We start from the raw sequence: 12,016 nt of genomic DNA, 5'->3' as shown, positions 1-12,016 counted from the left end.
ACAGCCCCCTGCGCTGTTAGCGGGAGGCCCTGCCCAGAGCGGGGTGCCCGGAGAGACAGCTACCACTTAAGACCTGCCTCCGGAGGACATTGTCCCCACTTCCTCTTTCCCCTTTCCGGGCAGAACTGGGCTCTGTGGTGCTGAGCCCGCTCTCGCTATGCAGGTGGAGGGCCGCCGTGGGCAACGGCAGAGCCTCCCTGGACGGTGCCCACAAGATCACCCTGGGTTGCCCGGGACTTGCTGGTTTTAGCCCTGAGAGTGTCATGGCCTGGGAGGCCCCTCCGTTTGGGCAAACTGAGACACTTGGTCACTCTACCGGGGACCAGCTCGGGAGACACATCACCCTAGCTCCTTGGACCAGCCCATCTTTTCCACGAGAAATAAACCTGTCTTGTTAAAGTTGCTGTAGTTTTGGTCTCTGTAAGGTGGCTAAACCAGTATTCTGAGTCAGTGGTGGTTAAGCTTCGCCGTGTGGCTAAATCAAGGGAGGGCCAGTAAAGAGCACCAAGGCTTGGGCCCCGTGGATAGGATGGGCCAGGAATCCACACCCCTACCGGGTTGCCTGGTGATTCCGATTGAGGCCTGAGGCTGAGAACAGCTGTCATTAAGTAGTAGACCTCATCAAGAGAAACAGGACGGAGGAAGGGGACACAGACCCCGAACCTGTGGCTTTTGGAGCTGTTCCAGGCCACTAAACCCCAGGGGAGTGGGAGCCCCCAAACAGAACCTGCCTGTGACCCCCTCTGTCTCTCGGTACCCATGCCCCCAGCCCCTACCCCGCAGGCAACCCACTGGGGGCCCACACCAGGCTGCCCCCGTGTGTCTTCAGCTGCTCGTGGAGCTCATCACGGCAGGGATGGGGAAGGACGGATGATGGCTTCTTACCTCCTCCACACCCTGGGCGACTTGGCGAGCCCCGTGGGAAGCAGATCTGTCCGCTGTGCGAGGGCTCTGGGGCCAGCTGCCACGGGCTCTCTGAACTTCCGCCATGGTTCTGAGAGGTGGTTCCAGTTTAATAAGGTGGTTCCAGTTTACATAAGTACACCTTTAAAGTGTACAATCTGATGACTTTGGACATGTGTACACCCGTGAAGCCACCCACCCCCACAATCAAGGTGAGGGACACATCGGCCACCGACAGGATTCATCTGGCTCCTTGTGGTTCCCTCCTCCCTTCCCAATTCCCTGTCCCCGGAGTTTGCTTTGTTAGAAGATTTTCAATTGCTCAGGTGAATTTCAGCCGTCTGAAGTTGTCAGATTGTGAAGTTACGCATGATACTCCATTATCATTCTTTTAATATCCGTAGGGTCTGTGGCATTGCCTCCTCTCCCATTCCTAATATTGACGCCTGTGTTTTCTATCCCTTTTTCAGCTTGGTTAGAGGTTTACTTTTATACCGATTTTCTGAAAGAACCAGCTCTTGGGTTGATTTTTCCATATTATTTTTTGTGTTCTATTCAATTGATTTCCACTTTGATGATTTCCCTTCTCCTCACTTTGGGTTTATGCGCTTTGCTTTTCTAGTTTCTTAAGGTGGTGTGTGTGCATTAGGCCACTTGAACTTTGTTCATTGTTTATAGTGTTTTGTCTTCTCTGTGTTTCACATCGGGTAGTTTCTATTTCTATCTAGACACTTGCTTCTTCTGCAGTGGCCAATTTGCGATGAATTCTGTGGGTGTAATTTCCATCCTGGATGTTATATTTTCCATCTATTGAAGTTTGATTGGACCTGTTTTATACTTTCATGGCTCTTCTTAATGTATCCGAGCCTTCCTAGATCTTTCTGAACATATTGGAATATAATTACAAAATAGTTTTAAAATTCTCATCTGTTGATTCAATCATCTGCATCATTTCTGGATCTGTTTCTATTCATTGGTTTTTCTCCTCATCATGTAGTTTTCTGTTTCTTTGTATCCCTGGTAGTTTTCGATCGGTTGGCAAACATTGTGAATTTTGTGTTGGTGGATGCTGTGTAATTCTGCGTCCTGTAAGTGTTTATGAGCCTTGTTCTGGGACATGGGTCAGCTGATTGTGAAGTGTTTGATCCCCCTGAGGATCCCGTTAGCTTCGTTGGGACTGGCCCCACCTCTGTTCTAGGGTAAAGTTTTCCCCAACAGGGAGGCAGCCCTTGTGAGTACTGTCCCCCGTGTCTTGTGAACCACGAGCCTAATTCCTTCTGATGGATTGGAACACACACCACTCCCAGCATGTATTTTTTAAGATGAATTTTGGGAAAACGTACGTAACGTAAAATTTACCACTAACCATTTTAAGTGTGTATTTCAGCCGTGTGAAGTGCATCACACGGCTGTGCAACCAGCACTACTGTCCGTCCCCAGGACTCTCTCATCTTCCCCAAACTGACACTCTGCCCCCCCAGCCCGTTCAACACGAACCCCCACCTGCTCCCCCTGGGGCCCCCCTTCTGCTTCCTGTCTCTACCGATGTGACTCGTCTAAGTACCTCATACAAATGGAACCACGCGATGCTTGTCCTTCTGTGAGTGGTTATTTCACTGAGTACAACGTCGTCAGGGTTGACGCGGGCTGCAGCCCGTGTCACAATCCCCTGCCTTGTTCAGGGCTGAGCAGCCCTCCGTGTAAGGACCTCACTGTATGGGTGGACCAGTTAGTCTCTCCCTTTCCTCCAGCGCCAGACGCGGGGGCTGCTTCCACCTTTTGGCTGCTGTGACAGTGCTACCGGGGACGTGGCTGCGCACGTGTGTGTCCGGTCCCCAGCATGGCTGGAGACACAGGTGGCTTTGCCACCTTTCCCTCTCCTCCTTCCACGTGGCTCCTTCTCTGGCCGCAGAGAGTTTCCTTTCCTTCGCGCCTTGGTCTGCTCTCAGCTGAACGTTCAAGAGGAGCCCTCGCAGCCCCCAGGGCCACGTTCTCTTCTCTCGGGACACTCTCCCCTGCAGACCCAGAAGCTTGGCTCCCCCAGACTCTCTCGACCATAGTGGTGCCTCTGTCCAGTGACACCTGAGACCTCCTCCAGGGCACGCCCTCCCCGTGCTGGGCCCATCAGCTCTCTTCCAGGCAGCAAGCAGGGCTCACCTCATTTGTGTCCCATCTCAGCCGACCCCTCTCGTGTCCTGCCGGATAGCCAGCGTCTGTGAACTGCTGTCTTACATATTTTGTCTGTTTTTTTTTTCTTAAAAATTTTTAATGTTTATTCATTTTTGAGAGAGAGAGTGCGAGCAGGGGAGGGGCAGAGAGAGAGAGAGGTAGATACAGAATCCGAAGCAGGTTCCAGGCTCTGAGCTGTCAGCACAGAGCCTGATGCGGGGCTTGAACCTACGAACTGTGAGATCATGACCTGAGCCAAAGTCGGACACTTAACTGACTGAGCCACCCAGGTGCCCCTATATTTTGTCTGTTTTTAAGTTGCTTCTGGGGGTGCCTGGGTGGCTCAGTCAGTCAAGCGACCGACTCTTGATTTTGGCTTAGGTCATGATCTCACGGTTCGTGAGTTCCAGCCGTGAGTTGGGTTCTGCACTGACGGCACGGAGCCTGCTTGGGATTCTCTGTCTCCCCCTGCCCCTCTCCCACTCACCCATGCTCTCTCTCGAAGTAAATAAACTTAAAAAAAAAATTGTAAGTTGCTTCTGGTGGGAGTGTGAATCTGGTCCCTGTCACTCCTCCTTGGCCCAAAGTGAGTCTTCGCCTTCTCCTAGTGACCCCGACAACAGTAGCTCAAACCTCCACCTGTGGACTGCTGGTACTCTCCTCCCACGATCCTTTCCTGGGGACATTGCTGGCTGTCCTCAGGGCGTGCTGGTGTTGTTACAGATATACTCTGGTGGCCTCTGTCATGCCATCATTTGTAGCTAGGTCTTTGCTGGACTCTCCGTGTCCACCTGACGCTGGATCCTCATGGGGGCTGGGGCGTCCCACCTGCCCGGGGGCGGGGCGTGCCCAGGGGCGGGGCGTGCGGTTCTCCGTCACAGCCCAGCGACAGCAGGTGCAGCACCTTCCGCGCTCACTCAACTCCCCTGCTCCGGGGGAGCATGGAGGGTCTGTCTCTAGGAGTGACGATTGTGGTGTCTAAGTGGCAGAGCTGGCTCAGCCCCTCCAGAGGGACCTCTCTGGGGACCTTCTCCCCTGCCCTGAGCCTCATCCACCAGCCTTCCCTTACCTGCAGGCAGAACGTCATTCAGATCCCCCTCAGGCCTGAATGGTGTCTTGGAAAGACGTGCTGACGGCCAAGGACACAGCCCATGGCCAAGGCAACGTTTGGTCGTACATTTTACTAAGTCAGGCTTATTTAGTCTGTAGTCTTTCCTGTTTTGTAATACATACATTATAAGGATTTAATTTTCCTTTGGAGCCACTTTAGCTCAGACGATGAGCGGTGATATACCGTACTCAGTTGCTTTCCTTGTAATTTCCTTTGGGATTTTTCTCCGCAATTATTCAGAAGTATATTTTTACTTTTATCTACATGTCTAAATTAAACACATTTTTTAAAAAAAATGAAATTTAAACACGCATGCCATTTAAAAACTCAAATAGTAATTATGGAGCTTGTTAAGAAACACAGGAGCCTCCTGCCCAAGTTAGCTCACACTGTGTTCACTGTGATCATACTGTGATTTTTTCTGGTTCAGCTTTTTAATTAAAAAAAAATAATTACCTCGTTTAAAAAATTTGCATAGTTTTCTATGTCATTGTGAGTAACTCCATGCTCTTTGATGTTTAAACCTTTGAAGTTTAAATCTTTTCCAAGTGTGTTCAAATACATTACATAATCTATTTTCTTCTTTCCTTTCTTCCCTCCCTCTCTCCCTTCCTTCCCTTATTTTTATTTTAGAGAGAGAGAGAGAGAGAGAGAGAGAGAGGAGAGCACTCGCAAGTGCGTGTGTGCGAGCAGGGGAGCCGGGAGGGGCAGAGGGAGAGAGAGAATCTTAACAGGTACCACATTCGGCACAGAGCCCCGACGAGGGGCCGGGTCTCACAACCCCGGGAGCATGACCTGAGCCCAAATTAAGAGTTGGACACTCAACCGACTGAACCACCCAGGCGCCCCTTCCTTCCTTTCTCCAGAAGGCCTCCCTGTTCAGTGTCCTGGGGGTCTGGCCCCCTTAGGACTCTGCGGATACTGAAAACTTCACTCCCCACCTCCCAGAGTCACCCTTCGTCTGCCTCCTGGGGTGGGATCCCGTCTCCTTCATCACACAGCCTCTTCTTCTCCGGTTTAGTCCCTTGTCTGGGCGGGGGTGGGAGGGGGGCCATCTGCCAGGAACGTTGAGAAAGTGAAAAGAAAAAACCCCGAAGGTCAAGATGTTTGTCCTTAGGGTACTTTCGTGCACAGTGACGGCTGGGTGTAGAGCTCTGGGAAAGGAACATTCCCCTCAGTCCTGCAGACTTTGCCCTCTCTTCCGGCTTCCTGCGGTCACTGCTGAGAAGTTGGACAGCACCGTGCTTCTTGCCGGACGTGAGAATCCCGCCTCCCCGCCCCCCTCACTTGTGCTGGGCATCGAGGATCCCTAGTCCTTGGTTTGGTTCGGGGGTTGTTTTTTATTTATTCATTTTTTAAATTTCCTCACCCTTATGTTTTCTGTTCTCTTTTCTTGGAACTCTTATGATCCAGACATTGAACTCCCTACTCTAATCCTGTAATTTTTTTCTTCTCCCCTCTTATTGTCTCTTTACTTCCTGCGAGATTTTCTTGACTCTGTTTTTCAATCCTTCTTTTGAATTTTATTGCTGTTATCATATTTTTATCTTCCAAGTGCTTTCCTCATTGTTCTCTGGTTTGCGTCTGTACTTAAGTTCACGGGGCTCAATACTTTCTCTTCTTCCGCTGAGGGCCCCCACAGCCATGCCCCGGTGGGGGTGCACCTGTTCTCTGCATCGTCAGGGGTGCTGGGGCCCCAGGGTCTGGAGGGAGTGGCTCCCTCGCCCCCGCCCCCTCTTTATTCACTCAGCTCATGAAGCTTTCATTCTCTATGTGGTGCACCAGTGCCGTGCACTCTTTTTAAATTTTTAATTTGAATCCAAGTTAGTTAACATACAGTGTAGTATTGGTTTCAGTAGGATTTAGTGATTCATCACTTACGTATGACACCCAGTGCTCATCCCAACAAGCGCCCTCCTCGATGCCCATCCCCCACCCACCTCCCTCCATCAACCCTGTTTTTTCTCTGTATTTAAGAGTCTCCTGTGGTTTGCCTCCCTCTCTCTTTTTATCTTATTTTTCCTTCCCTTCCCCTGTGTTCATCTGTTTTTGTTTCTGAAATTCCACATATGAGTGAAATCACATGATACTCGTTTTTCTTTTCGCATAATACCCTCCAGTTCCATCCACGCTGTTGCGAACGGCAAGATTTCATTCTTTTCGATTGCCGAGTAATACTCCATTGTATGTATATACATCTTCTTTATCCATTCATCCATCGATGGACATTTGGGCTCTTCCCAAACTTTGGCTATTGTCGATAGGGCTGCTGTAAACATTGGGGTGCGTGTGCCCCTTTGAATCAGCATTCCTGTATCCTTTGCATAAATACCTAGTAGTGCACTCTTGCGTAAGCTGTGTTACACACACACACACACACACACATGCGTGTGCTGAGTTCATATTCATGAGGCTGCCTTCAGGCCCAACACTGGTACCTGTGGCTCCAGAGCTGTCCTGGACTCAGCCCCTGCCCCAGAGACCTGGGGGATGGGGGCTCTGTATGGGCTCCTCGGGAAGCAGTGAGGCAGATTCTGGCACGGCAGCACTGAGGGGCTCCCAAGGCTTTCCAGGCTGTACCCTCAGGCAAGCCCCCTGGGGACCCAGTCGGACTCCTGCCCCCTCCCCCGCCACCATGTGTCCCTCTGTCCGTCACTGCCTGTCCTCAAGCTAGAGGCTGAGCTCAGGCTTCCGAGGGGTGGAGGGCGAGGGAGCAAGAACAGGAGGGGAGAAGGAAGTCAGTGGCATGGGGTGGGGTGGGAGGGACACAGGAGGTCCATGAAGGGGATCCTGGTGAGGCCACAGGGCTGGCAGGGCCTCTTGCTGCACCCCTCACCTTCAGGGTCCTAGGGCAAGCCCCCGTCTCTCTCAGGCTTCAGTTTCCCTATCTGCATAAGAACCTTCCGTTTGTTCCTCGTGTTGTTTCGAAATTTCAAAACAGGTGGTCTCCAAAATACTTTTCCTTCATCCAGAGACTGTGGCCGAGGTGCGCCATCTGCTGGCCGTATGTGGCAGTGCCCCCCCCGTTCCAGATGTGGTTGGGAAAACGGGAGATTGTCTCCCCAGAGTCCTGCCTCTGACCGCTGGGAACCAGGGAGTCCGGGAGGAGGGCGTCTGCCTCTGCCACCTGTCAACCTTCCCGACTGGCTGCCTATCTTCCTTAAACATTCACTGACACCCATGAATGCTTGGCCTGAGCTGGGCTCTGGGCACCCAGAGAGGAATCTACTTTCCGCTCTGGAGGGGGCACAGGCACGTGCCAGGTGCAGCGGACATACGAGGACTGGGGGACTCGTCCTGCCTGGGGCTGGGAGCTTTCCTGGGAGAGGTGGCACCTGAGTTTGACCTGAAGGTGGAGTTGGCCAGCTCTGAGGGAGAAGTCCAGGCAAAGAGGACAGGAGACCAGCAGGGCTTGAGTCCTGGGGGCATGCGAGTAGGAGATCCAGACCGGGCATCCTGCAGGCTGGCTGGCCGACTGCCACTTTGGGTTCAGATTTCTACCAGGGGCCAGGAGCTCTGGCAGGCTGGGCACGAGGGTCAGAGCTGGGAAGCATTCTGATCAGGAATTGCTTACATTTGGGCCAGAGCAGAGATCCAGGCTGGGGGCCGGGAGGGCTGGGGAGATAAGCGCCCCTCTGCGATGGGAATTCACAAAGGAATCGGCAACAAAAAGCATGCTTGGGATTCACCCATGCCTTTATTTCTTCAACAGATATCAGGGGGTATCTCCTCTGTGCCACGGACTAGGGAAACAGCTGATATTCTAATGGGGATGATGGGCAATAAGCAGACAAAGAAGAAACTTTTATACTCATTCACGGTAGGTGTTACGGAGGAACATGAAGGCCAGGGGCATCTGGGAAATGTTGGGAGGGGCTGGAGTTCTAGCTTTGGTGGGCAGGGAAGGCCTTGCTAAGGTGACCTACTAGAAAACACCTGAGGAGGGAGAGAGAGAGCCCTGTGGGCATCTGGGGAACAGCACCCCTTCAAGAGGGAATATCAGAAGCCGTCACCCCAAGGTGGGTGGGCCCAGTGTTTAGGAACAGCCAGTCAGGAAGGTTTAGGGCCCACTGTTGAGGAAGCCTGTGGGGCTGGAGCAGAGCCAGGAGGTCGGGGAGGCCTTGTGGGGCACAGGGGTCACCGGGGCTCACAGGGAAAGAGATGGGGAGCGGAGGTTTTGAGCAGAGAGTGGGTGTGGTCTCACCCACCTCCTTAAAGGCTCCCCAGGATGCTGTGCCCAGAGCCGACTGAAGGGGGAGGCCGTGGTTGCAGAACCTCCATTAGGGGCTACTGCAGTGAATACGATGTTGGCAGAGATGGGGCTTGGGCAGCACAGGCCGTGGAGGGTAGTTTTTGACTCTGGACAAACTGCCGAGGTAGTGGGGACAGGAGGTCTGGTGGATAGGACGGGTGCCGACGAGACCAAGCAGGGGTCAAGGCTGACTCCCGGTTGACTGAACTGTGTGAATGAGGGAGCAAATGAATAACGGAAAACCCAGCACTCCCGCACACCCCCTCACCACCCCCCGCCCCCGCCCCCTTCCTGGAGCCCATCCCCACCGCCTGGAAGAAAGGGCCGAGGGGTGGGCCCTTGAGCAGCACCGCCCCTCTGCTGGCGCTGGCCGAGGTGCTGAAGCCACAGCGCCTGCTGCGGTTTGAGCGCTCCCGGCCTGGGCCCCTCTGGGCTCCTCCTGGCGTGGGGTGCTAGGCAGGGGTGGGCAGACAGCAGAAGGGGCAGTGGGGCTGGCACAGTGAGGGTCCCCGTTCTACAGGGAGCCGGCCGGACTGCCAGTCCCCCTCTCTACTTGAACAAACCCTGATCCCACAGTGCCCTGAGGGATCACCCTGTGGGGGTGACCGTCTTTGGCTCCTGCTCCTGCCCCCAGGCTGGGAGCGCCCAGGTGAGGGCCCCCTCCATCCCGCAGCTCCACCACTGCACTCCTGAGGCCACCGAGGCCAGGCCCTGGGGGCAAAGGGGGCGAAGAGGCAGCAGGACATAGGGGTTCTTGATCATAGGGGCACAGACTCTCCATCCAGACTGCCTGGGACGAATTCTGGCCTGTTTTCTCATCTTCAAAATCGTGATCACAAGAACACTCCTATATTGTCAAGTGGGTAAAAGGGAGTCTGGTCCACAGTAGATGCTAGGGTTTGCTAGCTGCCTTCCTGCCAGCACTCAGATGCCCCTGTAGGACGGCTGGTGCGAAGGCGGCCTTCTTCTCCCGGCCGGAAGGCTGCCCTCAGAGCAAGGGAATGGGAGACCACAGCCTCACCAGGAGCTTCCCTCATGGACACGGCTGGGCTGTCATCCCCGGCTGCTCTCCTGAGGCATCCTTCCCCCACTATAGACACCAGCCCAGCCTCTGCAGGGGTGCCGAGGGGAGTCTGCTGAGCTGATCAGGCGTGCAGAAGCATGGGAGGGTCTCAAGGCCCCGTTCAGATGCAGGGGGAAGGCTCTTTCTCTCTCCACTCCTGGAGGGAGTGAGGGTCTGTCCATGCTGAGGTGGTCCTAGTGCGTGGGCCTCGGATCATTTGACTGCAGGCACTCTGACACTTTCTTATCTCCTTAGCAGATATTAACAGCCAGGGTTAAAACCATGCAAAGGGATATAAAGTGGAAGTGAAAGCCTCTCCCTGGCTCCACCCTCTCCTCTTCCCAGAGGCAAAGGCTGTTACCAGTCTCTGTGTTTCTCCGAGGAAGGGTCCAAGGCTTTATGGGCAGAAATCTCTAGAAAGACAAACCTGACCGTGCCATACACGTGTCGGGGGCATCTTTCCAAGAGGTCCCAGGTTTCACCTGCGTCCACTATCATGGAGGACCCGTGTTAGAATTCGTTGTCCACTTCCCTACTGGTCCAGCTTTCCACCAGCACAGAGAGGCCTGCTGCGTGCTCGTTCTCGGGGGTGCACCGTGGAGGGGGGAGTGGGGGTGCCTTCCCAGCTCTCCAGTTGCTGGCTAAAAGGACTGGCCCCTTCTTTTAAAGGCTGGCTTGGGGTGGAGCTGGAGGCCAGCCACAGGGCGTTGGGCCCAGGACGGACTCATTTGTGTGTGGAGTGGGACCAGGGGGGTTCCGAAGGTCCCCAGCAATCCCGGAGACTTGGTGTGCTGGGCTCAGGGTTCTCCACGCCTGAGGCAGGAATCTGACCACTCCAGCCCAATGTCCTCCTGCCTCCCTGAAATATTGCCACGTGGGGTCTGATTGGAGGCCGAGTCCAGCAATTAATCCCGTCAGAACTCCGTTCAATTGCAGGGGGTTTTCTGTTTTGCTCCCTTGGCCTAGATTTCCCCAGGGACAGCTCTGACCGGCGCTGCGTGCCTGGTAAATTAAACGTTAAAAAAATCTCCACGATGACTTTAATCAATCCACTGAGATGGCGGGCAGCCTCCTCCCAGAAGAGCCGGGTCCACTGGAGGGAGCCCCCCCACCCTCAGGCTCGGGTCTTGGAGGAGGGGGGCAGGACAGTTCTCTCCAGTGCCTGCCTGAGGGGGAGGGGAGAAGATGGGGGTCTCCAGGGTGGCCTGCTGGAGCACAGCTCTTCCTAAACCCAGACCATAGGAGGCCAGAAGAGGGGGCTGGAGAGGGGGAGTGAGGGCGACCCTGGCCCCTCTTATAGCTGGCCCTGATCTCTGCCCCAGGCCAGGGCTGGCTATGGGGGCAGGGAGGGGGTCAGCTCCTCCCAGGGTCTCTCTCCTGACCCAAAACCTGGGTGGGGGCGGGGTGCTGGCAATTGCTGGCCCAGTGGCCCACAGATAAGGTGTTTATGATGTGCCTGTTAGGTGCGGTCAGGTGGAAACACTGTCCTTCAGCTGCCATCTGTGGGAGTCAGGGGAGGAACCTGGGGAGGCAGGAGGGTCTCCTGGTCCCTAGGGGAGTTGGGGGCTGGGGAGACTCCATGACCCTTCCATGGGGCAGAGAGGAGGGTCTGGCTGGCCCCATGGTAGCACCCTAGCCACGCTGCTGCGTCCTGCAGTCTAAGCACCAGGGCCTCTGGAGGGGGCAGCCCTCTGACCTCCAGGCCCCCTAGCTCTCCAGTCTTCTCCCCTAGCAGCTTACCTTCCAGGTCCTGTTCAAGGCCCGTCCCCCAGCTCTGTCCCTTGACACCTCCCCCATAACTCCCAAAGACCTTCCTCAGGGGCCCAGGTGATTTAGGCAACCTGGTCTCTTCACTTAACTCCTCCCCAGGGGCTGCGCACAGAGGAGCCACAGGTCTGGCTGGGAGTTGGAATCCGGGCAGATCTACCCTGGATCCGAGTGGACAGGACTCCACTCCGACCACAATTTGGCCCTGCCAGGAGACTAGCGGGAATCCCCCAGTCCGCAGGGAGTTACTGGAGGGGCCAGAGGGGTCGGTCAGAGGGGAGGAGCTGCTGGTGCTGGGGGGCTGGCCTTGGAGGGCCATAGGCCGAGGCTGGGGCGTGGGATGGGTGCTTCCCAGCAGCCGCCCCAGACGGGGGCGTTCTGGAGCACGGGCAGGATGCGGTGCACAAGGCCACTGGGCTCCCTACGCGTCTCCGGGGCCTGGGAGCCCCGGGACGGATCGGATCAAAGGGGGAAGAGCCGAGATACGTCTCCAGTCGGCAGAGGTTTACGAGAGCCCCGCTCAGCTCCTCCCCCGCCCCCGGCCCTGCGCTCCCGGGCCGGCGCATCCGGCAGGGGCCTACGAGGCAAGGAATGCGGGCCCAGGCGGGGTCCCCGCGCCCCCACCCTCCGCCCCACCGCAAGCGGGCCTCGGGTTCCCCGCGCCCCTCCTCCTCGGGTGCGCCCGGCCGGGCGTTTGGCTCGCCGGCCCGGCGGAGGGGGCGCTCTCGGCGCGAGCGGGCGGGCGGGCGGG

This window comes from Panthera uncia (assembly GCF_023721935.1).
Source record: "Panthera uncia isolate 11264 chromosome B3 unlocalized genomic scaffold, Puncia_PCG_1.0 HiC_scaffold_1, whole genome shotgun sequence".
Lineage (NCBI taxonomy): Eukaryota > Metazoa > Chordata > Mammalia > Carnivora > Felidae > Panthera > Panthera uncia.
The sequence above is the reverse complement of the archived record's forward strand: the minus strand, read 5'-3'. Positions refer to the sequence as shown.